The sequence below is a fragment of the Cardiocondyla obscurior genome, linkage group LG09 (assembly GCF_019399895.1).
Source record: "Cardiocondyla obscurior isolate alpha-2009 linkage group LG09, Cobs3.1, whole genome shotgun sequence".
NCBI lineage: Eukaryota > Metazoa > Arthropoda > Insecta > Hymenoptera > Formicidae > Cardiocondyla > Cardiocondyla obscurior.
In genome coordinates, this window is record NC_091872.1 from 771,415 (window position 1) to 788,195 (window position 16,781).

The 16,781-nt window shown below is 41.9% G+C and overlaps 1 pseudogene; it reads left to right on the forward strand.

Moving 5' to 3' along the window:
• Positions 1-1,424: 1,424 nt before the first annotated feature.
• LOC139105421 (uncharacterized) lies at positions 1,425-5,595 on the forward strand (annotated as a pseudogene).
• Positions 5,596-16,781: the final 11,186 nt, after the last annotated feature.

Below are 16,781 nucleotides of genomic sequence, written 5' to 3' on the forward strand. Positions count from 1 at the left end.
CGGTTACGCCGCGGATCGTCGGTGTCGCGATCGATCCTGCCGGGCGGACCGACAGGATGCGGGGTGCGGGCCGCCTGACGGGCGGGGCCCGTCGTGCTATGGATCGCGATACAATGTATTTCGTTCGGTGGTCGAAATTTACCGAGGCGTTGGTGGATCGCGGGGGACGCGATGCGCGTGGTCAAGATGCACCTTGCCAGGTGTCGTTTAGCCAAGAGTCCTTGGCCGAGGCGGAGATCTCTCCACCCCGTGGATCACGACGGTGCGACAGGATCTTTTATTTCGTCCGAGTCTTTCCGTACCGCAGATCTAGGATCGAGAGTCCTCGAAGGAGGCGGAGTTCGCTCCACCCCACGAGCTAGTCGTGCGTTCGGTTAGAGATCGTACGGAGAGGATGCTGAGCGCCAGGATCTCCTGGCCGAGACGAAGTTCGCTTCACCCCGTGGTTCGTGCTCTAGGACGGATGTTCGCTCGAGAGCGAACGGATCAGGACGGTCCCGCTGAGTCCTGGCGTCGACTTTTTATACGTAAAAAGTGACGGCGCAGGGTTGCCGGGGCTCAGCGGGGTGCGTGACGTGTTCCGCCGCGTGGCGCCGAGGCCCCGGGATGCGGCGCGCTCGGAAACGACGGGCCTCGACGTCGACGGCGCGGTTCGGCGGCGCTCGGAGACGCTCGGCTAAGTCCGCGGATGGACTTAGCCGCGGAACGGCTACGCGTTGCCGTACTGTGCCGGCGTGTACAATTTTATAAAGTTTGGGGCGCACCGCGCCCCGGGTCCCCGCCGGACGGTGTTGTGTCCGGCGGCCGGCCGTTGTTGTGGCCGGAACGGTGCATCGCCGGGTGCACCGTTACAATAGTTTCCGAGTTGTATGGAGGAAAGTGAAAAACCTCTACATATGAAAAAACTTTATTTCCGTAAGAATTATTTTTGAGCCCCAACTAAAACTTTTTAATTTATTTGTTACTCTATGTGCGTAAAGCTTCTCATTATAAAAACAAAAATTTAATCAGGGTAATAATAATAATAAGATTTCCATCAAAAAAAGTTAGCGAATCTTTAAATATTCAGCGTTGTGAAACTTTGTGTGCAATAATTCATCTTTAATATAAAACTTTTTTGTTCGAGCTTTAATGCGAGTGACTGATTTTGAAATTGAAAGTAAATGTGAACTTTGCGCGATCTTTCAAATAACGAGAAATAACAACAAAAATGAAACGGAGTCAGGTTATGTCGATAACCTTGTCAAACTTTCCGATTAACTTGATGCGGATGTTTTCACTCTTATTTATCACATAAATAACACTATATTACATTATTGCAAACAAAAATGATATTAAGTTATTTAATAAAAATGAGTTTTATTGCGTTTCTTGATATGTATAAATATGTCGGAAATATTATTCCCAATTTCACTTAAGGCAGCAATCTGATATAATTATATTGAAAAGTTTGTGATCTTTTCTGGATAGAATTTTCTTTAATATGACATCGTTCAATATTGCAAACGTAATTAATATGTTAGCAACGACATTTCAAATTGCAAGTATTACACAAACACCGTTAACTCCATTTGAAATTGAAGTACATAATAAAATTCGTGACATTATACAAAAATATCAAGATACATGTTTAATATCATTATTTGAACATGATTACATGCTTGATTTCGCTGATCCATCAAAACCGCACGATGTACAAGTTGTAGAGTATGTTACATCAGCAGAAAGAGAAGAAGACACATTTAAATTTGAAGAATGCATTATTGATGATGAAGGTAAAACGATCGGTTTTCATTACAAAAGAAAAGCTATTGAATTTTGGAAAAGCGGAAAAAGATCACGTCGAACTTTAAGTAGTGTACAAAACTGTTTTCGCAAAGTTAAATCATCTCAACAGCTATGTTACGTCCACGCCCTTTTAATTTCTTTCTTTCCAGAACATTCTGAATCCACAGAGATGACTAACAATAAATGAAAGGTCAAGTCGATTGTTTTTAAGAAAAGAGTCATAACAACGGAAAATTCGGAAAAGTGAATCAGACTGCCCTACGATAAGCGGTGCGCACGGCACCCGTAAACAACGCTTTTTTGAATCATATAAAAAGCGCGAGCGGGCGGAACAATCATTCATTCTAAAAAGTCTCTTGATACCTGGCATTATTTTAACCGCGATTCGTGAGTGTTCTAAACCGAAGGAAGAACCAACCGATCCGCTAGCCGTTCAAACAGCCGATCCACCAGCTGCTCGAATCCGCCGAACTTCCACCGGAATCACGAATCTACTGCTCCGCCAGAGGAACGTTTGACACTATAAACTTCGCCTGTTTATTAACCCGCCTAAGTAGTAAGTCTGATTTTCACTTTTCTCGAGTTTCCGTAAAACAATTATTAAATCGATTCGCTCATTTATAGTGAGCCGAACTTGTCCACGCGCTTCCGCTGACTCTGATAAGCATACGTCGGAATACGACTTCTTACTCACTGAATTAAAGAGAAAACTTCCCATGCCATGCGGCGGAAGTTACAATTGTAAAGTGTGCTACCCCGAGCTCCGATTGTACGCGGATTATTGCGAGGCCCAAGGCCCATCGTTTTCTCCATCGCCGATCGCGTCACCTCACCGCCTTCCCTCGTTTGTTTCTCATATTCCTCTTCCGGTTTCTCTCCCGAGTTTTTCCCATTCTTTTTCCTCTCCATTCTCTGCTCTACCTAATTCCAGTTACCGACATTTCCTCGACAAGATAGCCGATAAATACCCTCACCCACCTCAAGAAACTCCGGAACCTCAATCCTTCCCTCCTCCAGCTTTTAAAACAGAATATAACCTTTCTGACAACGATCCTGTCATTTTTGTTTATCATCCTGAACATCAAACTCCTTTCATTCTTCCTGAATCACACCTACCAACCTTTTTCTCTCCTCCTGTTCCTTAAAGTCATCTTTGTGGATACTAATTTTAATTAATTAAAATGTTGTATACGGATTATATTGTAACTTTAAGAAATATATTTTGTTTTTGTTTTTTTTTATACTTCTGCCTTCTCAGATTATTTTAGTTATAAGTCGCACCGGCCCCATCCCTGATAATAGGTGATACTTTTATCACCTTATCAAAATTAGCGGCCACCGGTCACGCAGCTTAAATAAGACGTCATATTGTCTCTCGAGGCATTGACTCTTATCGTAGCTTTCGGTGTGAACGGTATCTCGAGTACACTATTTGCTGTGTATCTCGAGATTATAAGGTCAAGTTACCCAGACCTGCCTCATCCTTTCCTCCTATCTTTAATACTCAACGGCCTGGACGTAACAGCTACATAGATGGGAAATAAATAGAAAAAAGTGGGACAAATGCAGACAAATTTGCATTTTTAACGTAATATGTACTGCAAAAGTTGGAAGAAGTTTCTGATAGAAAAACTATTATACATGATATGAATTTAAGATTATGGGCCTTGGAAGCAAAGGATCAAGTGGATTTACCCGAATTTAAGACAAGTAAATGGTGTATTTGAAAATTTAAGAATGTACATAGAATTGTTTCCCGTAAGATAACATTCAAGACGCAAGTTACGCTTGAAAGTATAGAAAATCTACGAGATATCGCAGAATCGTTTGTTTCAAACGTAAAATCTAGCATTCCAGTTATTGGAGTTGAAGAAATTTATAACGCAGATGAAAGTGGCTTCAACCTTGAAATATATTCTGGGCGAACATTGGCTAAAATAGTGTGGCTGAAGGCCACGACATAGAACATTCAGACCCCGCGCCGCGACCACCATCGTTCGCCAGAGATTCCGCGCAGTCCCGACCCGGAAGTGAAGTTACGCGGGCCGACCAACCGCCTGCGGCGCGTAGCGCGGATCTCCGTAACGCGTAACATGGGCCGCCCAACCGCCCACACCGCGCACCGCCACCGACCGCTCGGGAGTGGGGGCCCCCCCACTCTCGGGCCCACGGGTATATAAACCGCCTCGAGCGCAGACGAGGCACCTTTTCCGCGCTGGGGAGCACCCCAGCAACCGATCCTGCAGGACTTGGGCGCTCCCAAGTTTTCCTCGACCGGGCTCACCCGGCTCTCGGAACCGACTTCGCTCCGTAAAACTCGGGCGCTCCCGAGCCTTCCTTGACCGGGCTCTCCCGGTTTACGTCGCCACTACCTCCAAGACTCGGGCGCTCCCGAGCCTTCCTCCGACCGGGCGCTCCCGGATCCCGTTCCGACCGCGTTCTACCCCAACATTCGACTTCGTGAGTGAAGTGCACACCGCGCCGACTATCCGCGTCCGCGATACTCTGTCCGATCGACACGGCCTGGACGGCCGCGCTTGTACATTGCGCCGAATATCCGCGTCCGCGATACTCTGTCCGATCGACACGGTCTGGGCGGCCGAGCTTGTACTTAGCTTGTAAGACACCTAGAAGGACGCCCCTCAGGGGTAATTTGCTCTTTAATTTCTATTCACTTAACAATACTTTCACTTATAATTTTGGTTACTCTTTTGTTTGTATAATATTTTGTTTGATTATTATAATAAATTATCCTATCTTGTACGTTAATCACGTCTCGTTTCTCTGACTCGGACCCCGGTTCCCGACGAGCTTTCCGCCTCCGAAATTACCGTGTTACAATAGGAATAAAAACAGTTGAATCAACGGTTCAATCAGTATCTGCTACGACACACAGTTACACTATAATGCCTATTATTTCAGCAAATGGAAGTCTTCTTTCACCATTATACTTGGTTTAGAAGGAATCTACTGGAACATTTGGTCCAAGAGTGGAAGAATCTCCTTTTCATTCAGTTAACATCTATATTCAAGTATCAAAATCAGGGAAACTTACATCTGAACATTTTAAAACTTGGTTTAAAGAAGTGTACTTATTGAATACTGGTCGTAAAAGCATGCTACTACTTGACTCGTGGAAGGGACACTGCCTAAGCCAGTTACAGCAATTGATTCCAAAAGAGAAAGAAGTACAATTTGCAACCATCCCAAAAAAGACGATGGATATGATTCAACCTTTAGATGTGTTTGGATTACGGATTTGTAAAAATTTTGTACGCACATTTTTAGATAATGTAATTCTCCAAGAGAGAGATGTCAATTTGCATTCCCGTAATGAAATAATAAAATTGCAATCAACAACGCACAATCAGCTTTCTTCACCGTGGTTAAAAAATCTTTTCAAATATGCTTAGTTTAAAAGCGGATATGTAGAAACGCATCCTGGAGAATTTTAGAATCCAGTGGATTTCTGTTACTTTAAAAATGAAAACATATACCTAAATGTACAATTTGTAGAATGGATGCTTTTATACGTTGTGCATGGTGTGGTGAATATTTCTGTTTTAAACATTTTTATGAAGAATTCCATTATTGTACTAATTATGTAGCGAGACCCCCCGGTCTCGCTACTACGAACAACGGCTCACAGGTATAGACCGCGCCGATCGCGCACGACGACGGCCGACCGCCACCGAAGGCCGCGGAGGTAGGGATACCCCTCCGACCAACGGGTATAAAAGCCGCGGCAGCGGCCAAATAGGCACCTTAGTCCGCTCCAGTTTTCGCTGCGACCAGCTCGGCCGCGACGAAGCGATTCCTAGTCTGTCTCGGGGGCATCCCGGACAATCCGCAGTGCCGCGGCTCGGGGGCTTCCCGGCCGCAATCTCGGGGAAACCCGGAGCACTGGCCGTCGACTCGGGGGAGACCCGGTTGACTTCCTGCTGGCAATCCTGCCCGTCTCGGGAGAATCCCGGACAAACCGCGGTGTAGCGACTCGGGGGATTTCCCGGTCGCAATCTCGGGGGTAGCCTGGAACACTGACCGTCGACTCGGGGGAGAAGCCCGGTCGAGTCCCGTGCATAGTAGATGTGTGAGTACACCAGTCTCAGGGCATTGCGACCCGAATTATACGGTACCTCGTCGGGAGGACGCTCCTACAACCGCACCGAGCTTTCCGACGAAGTCACGGCGTCTCGCGCCGGCGACGGCGGGCCCGGGCGACTCCCGCCTAGCGTAACACCGAATACGACTAGCGATCGCGGCGGTCGCTGCCGACCTGTTTGTAACCGCGTTTGCGTTTCCGCCCCTGCGTCCGTGACACCACCCTGTTTGTAACCCCGCTTGCGCTTTAGGCTTAAGATCGACGATCACATCGTTTCCGTCCGTGCGTTCCTTTCCGCTTGGAGTATTCCGCGGCACCGACCTGCTTGTAACCGCGCTTGCGTTTCCATCCGTACGTTCCTTTCCGCTTGGTATATTCCGTGACACCGACCTGCTTGTAACCGCGCCTGCGTTTCCGTCCCTGCGTCCGCGACACCGCCCTGCTTGTAACCCCTCCGCAGCGCCGACCAGCGATAACCAGCGACTAACGCCGAATCATCCTTCCGCCTCGGCGCCGCGGCACCGACCGGCTCATACACGCCTTGGCGATCAACGCCAACCGCGGTCCCTATCCCGCATTTCGGTGTAACCCCGCGGCACTGACTGATTAATAACCACGCCGACGGCTAAGCCGCATGACCCCCGCTCGCAGCATTCTTACCCGGCGCTTATTCCTACGGTGTTATCCAGCTGCACCGACTCACCGGCACACGCGATTGCGACTAGTATCCACCCCATCCACTATGTACATAATGTAAATAAAGTTAAGAAATCTAAGCATAAAACAGTGCACGGCTTGTCTTATACCCTGAAACTCCACTGAGCGACGCCCGGACAGGGGAAGGCTCGAGTATTACAATTATAATCCGTAATTTTTAGCATATCTACCGTTTTACACTTGAACATTTCTTACAATGTATAATTATGAAACGTATGTACAAACAGTGAATGTAAACGTTTCAAGTACGTACAAATAATCTGTTTAAATAAATGAAAAACAATGCAAATTTATAGAAATTATAATTCAAACATTGTTACACTTTTATACAAATTTCCTCATTAATATTTTAAGAGTCAAGAATCAGAAACATCCGCATCAAGCTAATCGGAAAGTTTGACAAGGTTATCTACACAACCTGACTCCGTTTCATTTTTATTGTTATTTCTCGTCATTCGACAGATCGCGCAAAGTTCACATTTACTTTCAATTTCATAATCAGTCACTCGAATTGAAGCTCGAACAAAAAAGTTTTATATTAAAAATGAATTATTGCACACAAAGTTTCACAACGCTGAATATTTAAAGATTCGCTAACTTTTTTTGATGGAAATCTTATTATTATTATTACCCTGATTAAATTTTTGTTTTTATAATGAGAAGCTTTACGCATATAGAGTAACAAATAAATTAAAAAATTTTAGTTGGGGCTCAAAAATAATTCTTACGGAAATAAAGTATTTTTATATGTAGAGGTTTTTCACTTTCCTTCATACAACTCGGAAACTATTGAAGATATCAAAAAAAGTTTTATACAAAAGTTATATGGTAGAAACACCTTCGTTTAACTGCAATAATAGAATTAGAAAAAAAATTTTTTTTTGTAATTTTATAAACAATTTTGTTAAAAAATTTTTTTTATTTAATTCTGTTACTGCAGTAAAATATAGTTCTTTTTATTATAAAACTTTTGTATAAAACTTTTTTTGATATCTTAAATAGTTTTCGAGTTATATCGAAAAAAGCAAATAATCCTTCTATTTGTAAGCGGTGGTTTCACCCCTTTAAAGTGAAATTTAGCACAAACAAAAAATAGTTTTGTGTTACGGATGAACTACTCTACATGCACACAAAGTTTCATATTTTTTTGAATTTCCGGGTTGCCTAACCTTCCTTGTTAGATGTTAGCAGAACGGTGGCCCAAACTATTCGCACCAATGTTAGTAAAATTTAAAAAATTAGTAAAAACCACATTATAATAGAGTTACAAAGTATGGACATAGCTAATAACCTTGTTAAAAATTCTGTCCTGAAGACAGCTAATTTTTATATTTATATCCCTTTATTCAAATTATATAGATTCGAAATAATTAAAAATATTTTCATATTCCATAATTTTGAATCTATTAAAGAAAATATTGATTCTCATCTACACATAGTCAACATCAATAGACTAAACAAGAAGGTCAAGGTAGACAATAAAGTGCAATATTTTCCTTTTGAGTCTATCCGTATAAAATTTAGAGATCAACAGTTGCATAAATATGGTTATCTTTACAAAGCTAAACACGAAATATCACCATTTATCAGTCAAACTCGTATTTGTTATAATTCGTTTAGAGTGGAACATGTAAGCGTTGCATGTAAAAGTAAGGCTAAATGCATTAATTGTGAACAAGCAAAGCATAACGACCCGACTTTATGTTTTTTTAAAAACCTTCCCCCAAGTGTCTATATTGTTCAGATAGTTATCTCACTCTCTCAATGTTCTGCAAAGCTATAATTCTACACAAAGAAGTTTAAGCTCGTGCAGCAGTAAATAACATTCTTTACTCTGATGCTAACAGAACTATTTAAAACTCCAATCCCTCTGTTCACATTAATACCTCTCATGACTTTGTCAACTTCCCATTTATCGAATTTTCTAGTTTACACGATAAGCCAATTTCTGATAACATATACTATTCATATAAAAATAATCCTTTCTTCAATCACTCTTTCAACCAATTCAATCCTACCAATTCTTTCACAAATCCTCATTTATCTCCATTTATGCCTTCCTACAGCAGTATTGTCAGAACATCTAACTCTTATCTCTCTCCATCATTCTCTTTTTGCCTCTCTAATAAATCTATCTAAAACATCACCAAAGCTGATTTCAATTTCAGTTTTAAATTTAATCACTCTTTTTACTTTAATTCTAATTCTCAAACTCACAGTACAACTAAAAACAAATAAGATTCATAAGAGGCCATTACATAGTAGCCTCCTTTTTGAATATCTCGGGAGCTTTTGACAATGTCATCCCACAGATTTAAATCAACGATTTGAAAGATATTGGTATTCCAATTAAAATCCACCACTCTATCTATAATACAAATAGTTCGCGTAATATTTTTGCAGTTAAAACGCTTTCTTTTAAATCTCTTTAAAACATACAAAGATACCCCCAAGGCTTTATTTTAAGTCCTACTCTCTTTAATATTTATTTAAGAGACATCAATAAATGTTTAAAACTCGATGCTCAACTGCTGTAATACGCTGACGATATAGTAGTTTACTAATAAAAATCTAAATGTAGCGTTTAACTCCATCAAATTTTTTTTATTTAAAATCTATTTTTTCCTAAAAAACAGAGGTCTTGACCTCTCTCCAACCAAGTCCCAATGCATCGTTTTTCATAAAAAAAAGAACTCTTTTTGTTAAAATATGAGTAAACTTATATTGTGAATTTATTATTTGATATCTCAATAACAGTTCGGAGAAGCCCAAAAACTCTACGTGAGGATAAAACCGATACTTGTTTACAACCAAGTCAAACAGTCAATAATTATTAGAATAGATAAGGTATTATTGTTACGTCAGGTATGGAACTATTTAAGAAAGATGATTACCGCTTCTCGGAGCTTAGGAAATGGCTTGAGAGCAGGTAGAAAGAAAGAAAAAATTTTAGAAAAGAACACTACAACCGATTCTTGCGTGACACGTGCGTTGGAGTGCCACGTGTAAAACGCGCTAGGGATGGGTTTAAGTTTAATTTGAGTTTAAGTCAACGCGTAATTTTGGTTTTTTTTAGAGAAAGAAATTAAATTCTTATTCTCTGGGATAGAACCGGAGGTGATTTTTTGCAGTAATAGGGAACTTAAAGGTTAATCAAAGTAAGGTTTATTTAATAATATAAAAAAACATTTAATATCTCTGATATCTATTACAATAAAGGTATGAAAAATATATATATAATTGCAAGATTAAATAGGAAAAATACTGATTTTATTAATTAAAATAAAACAAATCATAACTTCAAAACAGGCAACATGTTTATATATATTTATTAATATATATATAATATGTGTATGTGTATTGTGGCATTAGGCCACGAAAAGGTAATTTGGGGCCCCACAACCACGCCGCGATTTTCAAACCAGAGCGCTTTCCCCCTCAGATTACCTACAACAAGTAGCGCGGGCCGACCAGCCGCCCGCAGCCGGTAACACGGGCCGCCCAACCGCCCACACCGTGCACCGCTACCATCGGCTCGGGAGGGGGTTTCCCCCTCCCTCGAGCCAACGAGTATATAAACCGTCTCGAGCGCGAGCTAGGCACCTTTTCCGCGCTGGGGAGCACCCCAGCTACCGATCCTCCAGGACTTGGGCGCTCCCAAGTTTTCCTCGACCGGGCTCACCCGGCTCTCGAAACCGACTTCGCTCCGCAAGACTCGGGCGCTCCCGAGGTCTTCCTTGACCGGGCTCTCCCGGCCTCCGACACCGCTACCTCCAAGACTCGGGCGCTCCCGGCCTTCCTCGATACCGTTGTGTCCACGACTCGGGCGCTCCCGAGCCTTCCCTCGACCGGGCGCTTCCGGCCTTCCTCGATACCGTTGTGTTCACAACTCGGGCGCTCCCGAGCCTTTCTTCGACCGGGCGCTCCCGGCCTTCCTCGATACCGTTGTGTCCACGACTCGGGCGCTCCCGAGCCTGTACCTTCGACCGGGCGCTCCCGGATCTCCTCTCGACCGTTTTTTACCCCGACATCCGGTTTTGTGGGCGAATTGTACTCTGCGCTGAATATCCGCGACCGCGACACTCTGTCCGATCGACACGGCCTGGATGGCCGAGCTTGTACACTGCGCCGAATATCCGCGACCGCGACACTCTGTCCGAATCGACACGGCCTGGACGGCCAAGCTTGTTCACTGCGCCGAATACTCGCGACCGCGACACTCTGTCTGATCAACACGGCCCGACCGACCGATTTGGTACACTGCGTTTAGGAATTCGACCCGCCGGAACGGCTTGGTCGGCCACCCGCCTGTAAATAGTTTTAGGACTCGTAGGAAAACGGGCCCTTTGCGTAATCCCGCTCTTAGCGTACTACTCTAATTAACGTTTAGTTTTCTCTAACCATTTGTACAAATTGCCTACGTCATTTTCTTTTGTTTTCTTCATTTACTCTGTATTATCTTGTCCCCATTATTTTGGGGGTTTTGCAATAAACTACGTTATTTTGTACAATTCATCACGTCTCGGCTCTCTAACTCGTACCCCGGTTCCCGACGAGCTTTCCACCCCCGAAATTACCGTGTTACAGTATGTATATGTTGGAGTGTGTATTTACAAAAAGTGTTAAATAACTATTCTAAGTCTATTTCGATAATCTTAGTAACTCGGGCCGTGGATCGCGGAAAAACCCGATCAATTAGTCTGATTGGCGCGAGGAAGGGGAGTTCCACCCCAGGATAAAATATTAGGAATTTTTCATCAGGAGACGCCCCGCTGTTCTGTCTCCTGATCTCATCGGAATGGAAATGGTCAGAGCCTATGGTAAAGGCCCCTTCTGGGATAGGATCCGTCCACGGAGTGCAAGTCCTCCGGAGAATCTCGAGGAGAGGATCAAAGATCGCTCTCGGTTCCTCTTGCTTCCCGAGGAACTCAACACTTGGGGCGGGGGAAGGGGAAGGTTTCGGGCAGTCAGGTTCTTGCCAAGAAACAGTATCGTTCTCAGCAAGAGAACCGACCTTCTCGGGTTCCCCAAAAAGTGATGATGGCGAAGGGATCGGAGAGGAGCATGCTCTAGGAGCAGCTCCAGGAAGATGATCGTCGGGATTTACGGAATTATCCGGAGAATAAGAAGGAAAAATAGGGTGGAACCGCTCCGAATCAGACTCTACTGGCGAATATGTTCTTGGTCGCGGTAGTGTTGAAAGCCGAGGTGACTAAGCAATAGAATCTTCCTTATCTGAATCTTCGCCATTGTATGGTGAATTAGGAGGAGCAGGTGGAGGAAGCGACCACGGGCGTTCGTATCTTCTTTGGGGGGAATCAACCGTATCCTCCCTAGGCGCCGCTGCGAGCAAGAATTGAACGAAAAAACTCCGCACGAGTTGTCGCAAGATCCTAATTTTCTTATTCCTGCGCACCTAACTTTTCTTAATAGTTCTCAAATTCGCAGATTTCACTAAAAGATAATCAATTTAAAATTTGAATTAGTAAATGAATCGTAGAGAAAAAATGTTAAGGGCATCACGTCGCATTTATTTTTTTGGATCCCTCCATCCGTCCTTCTGAAGATTTTCACGGTTTTTCTGATCGGACAGAGCCTCACTCAAGTTAAGGTTTTAATAGTCACCAATTGTTGGCGGCTTATTGAAACTCCTTACAAAAGGAAGACCGTTAACCGAGTCGATTTACCGGAGAACTTAAAAAACCCTAAAGAGATTTCGAATCTGCGAGATGCGTACGGCACCCTGTCATTTCCCTCATTATCTATTTTAAAGTTATTCAAGATTTTAATTTAGTAGAATCGAGTCGAAGGGAAAAGAAAAATAAAGGATAAATAAATATAGAGACTTACTACTTGCTGATCTTCAAGTTTCCTTAGACGAGTTTTCGGCACTTCTTTATTCTTCTAAATATCTCCTGGTTCACAAACAATTCGCACAATCTTTAAAGTTACTGGTATAAAACTCAGAGGACAATGAGAGCGAGTCCCGCCGAAACGCGCGGTTTTAAAACCTCGGAAAAGGGGAGGACTAGCGCCGGATTTTCATTTTTCAAAAATTGATATTCTTATTTGCCAGCCGTGTTCCTCCATTTTTCCTTTTTTACAATTATTGGTCGCTCGCATCTCATCCCTTCTCTGATTTTCTTAATCTCTAAGTTTTCGCCCTTAGTCTTCTAAATCTTGGTGAAGAGTTCCCGAAATCTATTGGTTTGAAAGAAAATGTTTATACTAAGCTCCGCCCACATGGCTTCGGCCCTTCCAACTTTCCAGAATATTATTAACAATTTGGAAAAATAGTTAAGAGACCCTTTTTGTTATCGGCAGATCATGTTTGTTGCCTGAATTTTACAGTTTCCGACCGCGTATCGTATTCTTACGATTGCAGGACTTTCGCGTCTTTGTTTTTCTTATGTTTCGGATCCACGGTACAACTGCGATCTCAAGAGCTTTTAAAAATCTCCCTTTACTTACCACCAGACATTTGATATTGACTCGAAACATTCCGGAACCCTCTTAGTTTAATGACTTTTTATATTTTGAAAAGTTTTCGGCTTAATTTTCTGATGCTTGCGTGACACGATCGACGGAGTGTCGCGCGTATAACGCGCTAGGGATGGGTTTGAGTCACAAAAGATTTTATTAATTTTTCGCCATAAATAGATTCAAGGGGTTAATAAAAAGAGAAAATTTTATAAGTAAAAATAAAAATTAAAAACAATTTAATTAACTAGGTTGGTACAAAAGTTAAATCTTAATATAAAAATAGTAATTAGTTGATTTAGATTGAATCATGATATATATAATAAAAAAAAGTCTTTATAAATTAAAATATAACAGTTCATATTTAAACTAACAATAAAAATTAATATATTTATACATAATCGGTTTTAATCCAAATTAATATCTATTATTTCCGTAAGTTTCACCGATGACCTCGGGAACGCCAGATCAATCAAACTCACCGGAGCCAAGAACGGGGTTTCCACCCTATAATAATAAATAAAAAATCTGGTATCAGGAGGTGACTGGCTCGCCTGCCTCCTGATTTCGTCAATATTAAAATGGTCAGGGCCTACAGTGTAAGCCCTTTCTGGAACAGGATCCGTCCACGGAGTGCAAGTCCTCCGCAGGAGCTCAAGGAGAGGATCAATGATCACTCTTGGTTCCTCTTGCTCCCCAAGGAACTTGACACTTGGGGCGGGGGAAGGGATAGGATCCGGGAAATGTTGTTCAGGAACAAAAGAAGGAACAGGTGTATAGGACGGAGATATGGGGCGGAATTCCTCCGACTCCAGCTCCGTCGATTCAGTTGACGAATTAAAAGGCGGTGGCGTTTGTGGCCGCGCCGTCTCGTATAAATAGAGATTCTCGGGTTCTCCGAGTATAGGAGAAGACGGAGGAACGGGTGGCTGTGAAGACCATGACCTCCCCTCTCGCTTTGGTGGAGTATCAATCGGAACTTCCCCTGACGGCGCCGAGAACAGAAATTGCACGAAAAAGGTGCATACGAGCTCCCGTAAATCCCTTATCTTCTTATTCCGGTTCGTCCGGCCTTTCTTTATTGTTCTTCTATTCAATGACTCCATTAAAAAAATTTATTTGGTTTGAATATAATTTTCTTAAAAAAGAATTGTTTAAGGGCAACTCATCGTATTCTTTCTTCCGGAACCTTCAATCCGTTCGTTTAAAATTCTCATAGTTCAATTGAATGCATGGAGCCTCACTCGAGTTTTAAGCTACTGATAGTTACTAGGTGTTGGCGGCTTATCGCAACCGTTTATCACGAGGAAGTCAACCACGCAAAGCAAATCACCAAAAAACTCAGAGGACTTCGATGAGATCCCGAAAATCCGACATACACATGGCACCCTCTCACTTTTCTCGAAGTTTAATTTGAGACTAATTGACATATTTTCTTTTAGTGGAATCAAACAAATTTTAATAAGAATGAATGCTGAGTCTTACTACTTGTTGATCTTGATTCTCCTTTCCTTTTTCTCTCAGGCTTTTTTCTAACTCCTTTGATACTTCTCACTCACGACAACGATAACTTGTTTGCGACCAAAAGATATCTATTAATTTGAGAGCAAATGTTTATAAGAGGCCCCGCTCATATGGTTTCAGCCCTTCCAACCTTCCAGAATATTATTAACAAATTGGAAGAACGGTTAAAGACCCTTTTTTTTGTTATCGGCAGATCACATTTGTTGCCTAAATTTTATTGTTTCCGTCTGTGTCTCCAATTGCGAGGCTCTTGCGCCTCTCTTTTGTCTTACTAAAGCTTAGATTCATGCCGCAATTGCGATCTTAAAAGTTATTTTATTTCAGATCCTGCTGCCAGACATTCGATAATTATTTGAAATATTGCCGGGCCCTGAGAGTTTATTGATTTTTTATATCTCGAAAAGTTTCTAAGATTTAGTTTTTTGTTCTAGTTCTTCGTTGAGCCCCTTGCTTTATTATTTGTTGCAAGTTTCTCTTTTTTTTATATATACATCTGGCAATACAGGATGTTTCTGATTGTAAAATTATTTTTCTGGAAGATTAGAAGGGCTCTCTTTCGATTCCAAATAAATATGGAATACTTCCCCTTATCTATTTTATCATGTTAGATTATAAGTAAATTTAAGTGTATGTGAGTGAGTGATGCGATTATGTGAAGGAAAGAAGAACGGCACATAAGGAAATGATCGATAAAGATAGAAATAAAAGGGAGAATAATTAAGATCAGCAAAACACCGCACAAAGCGGAGAGTAAAAACTCCCACTTCACTCATATGTGTTAAGAACTGTTTCAGTCCATAAAAAATTATTATTTGGTAGCTTAATAGCGTAGAAGTACGATCAATTGTAAAAGGTTAATAAAAAAATAAAACATATAAAAAAATAATATTTTAATAATAAAGAAACCTGAATCAATTTTACATAATATAAACCACGCATCTTTACATATCAAACATGTGTCGAAAAAAGGAGATGTGAAGTTTAAAGACGTAACAGTTTTATAAATATAATTTATCTAGAGATTATATTACATGTGATATTTCCCCGTAGCAATTAGTATCCTTTTAGATTAATCTATTAGTCACTTCGTAATACTAAACTGTATCTTCCGACTAGAACCTTGATACATCCGTAATCACTTAGAGTGATAAAACACGCGTGCATGTCTCAGCTGCGCTTCCAGCAAAATGATACCTATTATCTCTGTACGGGTAACAAAGGATGTATCGACGGAAACGCTGCCCTGGACTTGCAAACGGTCCAGAGCTGTCAGTCGCTCTTAAATAAAGCTACAGTGTATATCGGCGCTCTAGTCTCCATTCTTTATTGAAAACCACCTCCCATATTTTTCGTCAAATTACAACATTACACTTACCAATAAATTGCGTAACAACCATTATAATTTAAATTACAGTCTTGCTCGGAAAAATCTTGTTATGTCAAGCTCTTGTCTTTGCAGTTATTTAAAGCAAGATATCAACCATATTTTATTTCATTGTCCACTCACCACTGAGAAATCAACTCATATCATCAAATTTATCACAGAAAAATTCCCTCAACATCTTTTGGATATATTCCCCTTGAATAATAAATCTATTCCTAAACTAATCAAACTTTTTTCCGTTTTTCTTAAATATCTTAACTTGAACATCTGACTTAATTCGATTCAAATATACCGCCTCACACAACATATTACGTGACACGACGACCAAGCCGCCAGTTAATATGGTGCATAATCTCAAAATTCTACAGATGACCGAATCATATCCATACTGGAAGTGAGCGCCACATCTATGGAAGAAGAAGAAGAAGCAGGGCCCTGTTGGCAACTAGCCGATCGGCGCGGGTTTCGGACGCCGATCGCGAATTTTTTTCTAAGCTCATTTTAATGCTACCGGATTCTGATAACGGGGCCTGTTTGTACAGGATGGTTTTCCAACTGCTTTCGTCTGCAGTGCTTTTAAATGGGAAACCTCTCATTTCGGGTACCCTCCGATTCTATTGTCTGCTGGACCGTCCGTCCATCGGCGCGTCTGCTTACTTCTTCGTTCGCCCGGTGTTACGCTCTCGCTTCCTTCGCCCCGGTGAGAAGCCCCCGCAGTGCTCAATGACATACGGTAATGACAAAAAAAATTCATGATAATCAAATGTATAATTAACTGCAAAAAGG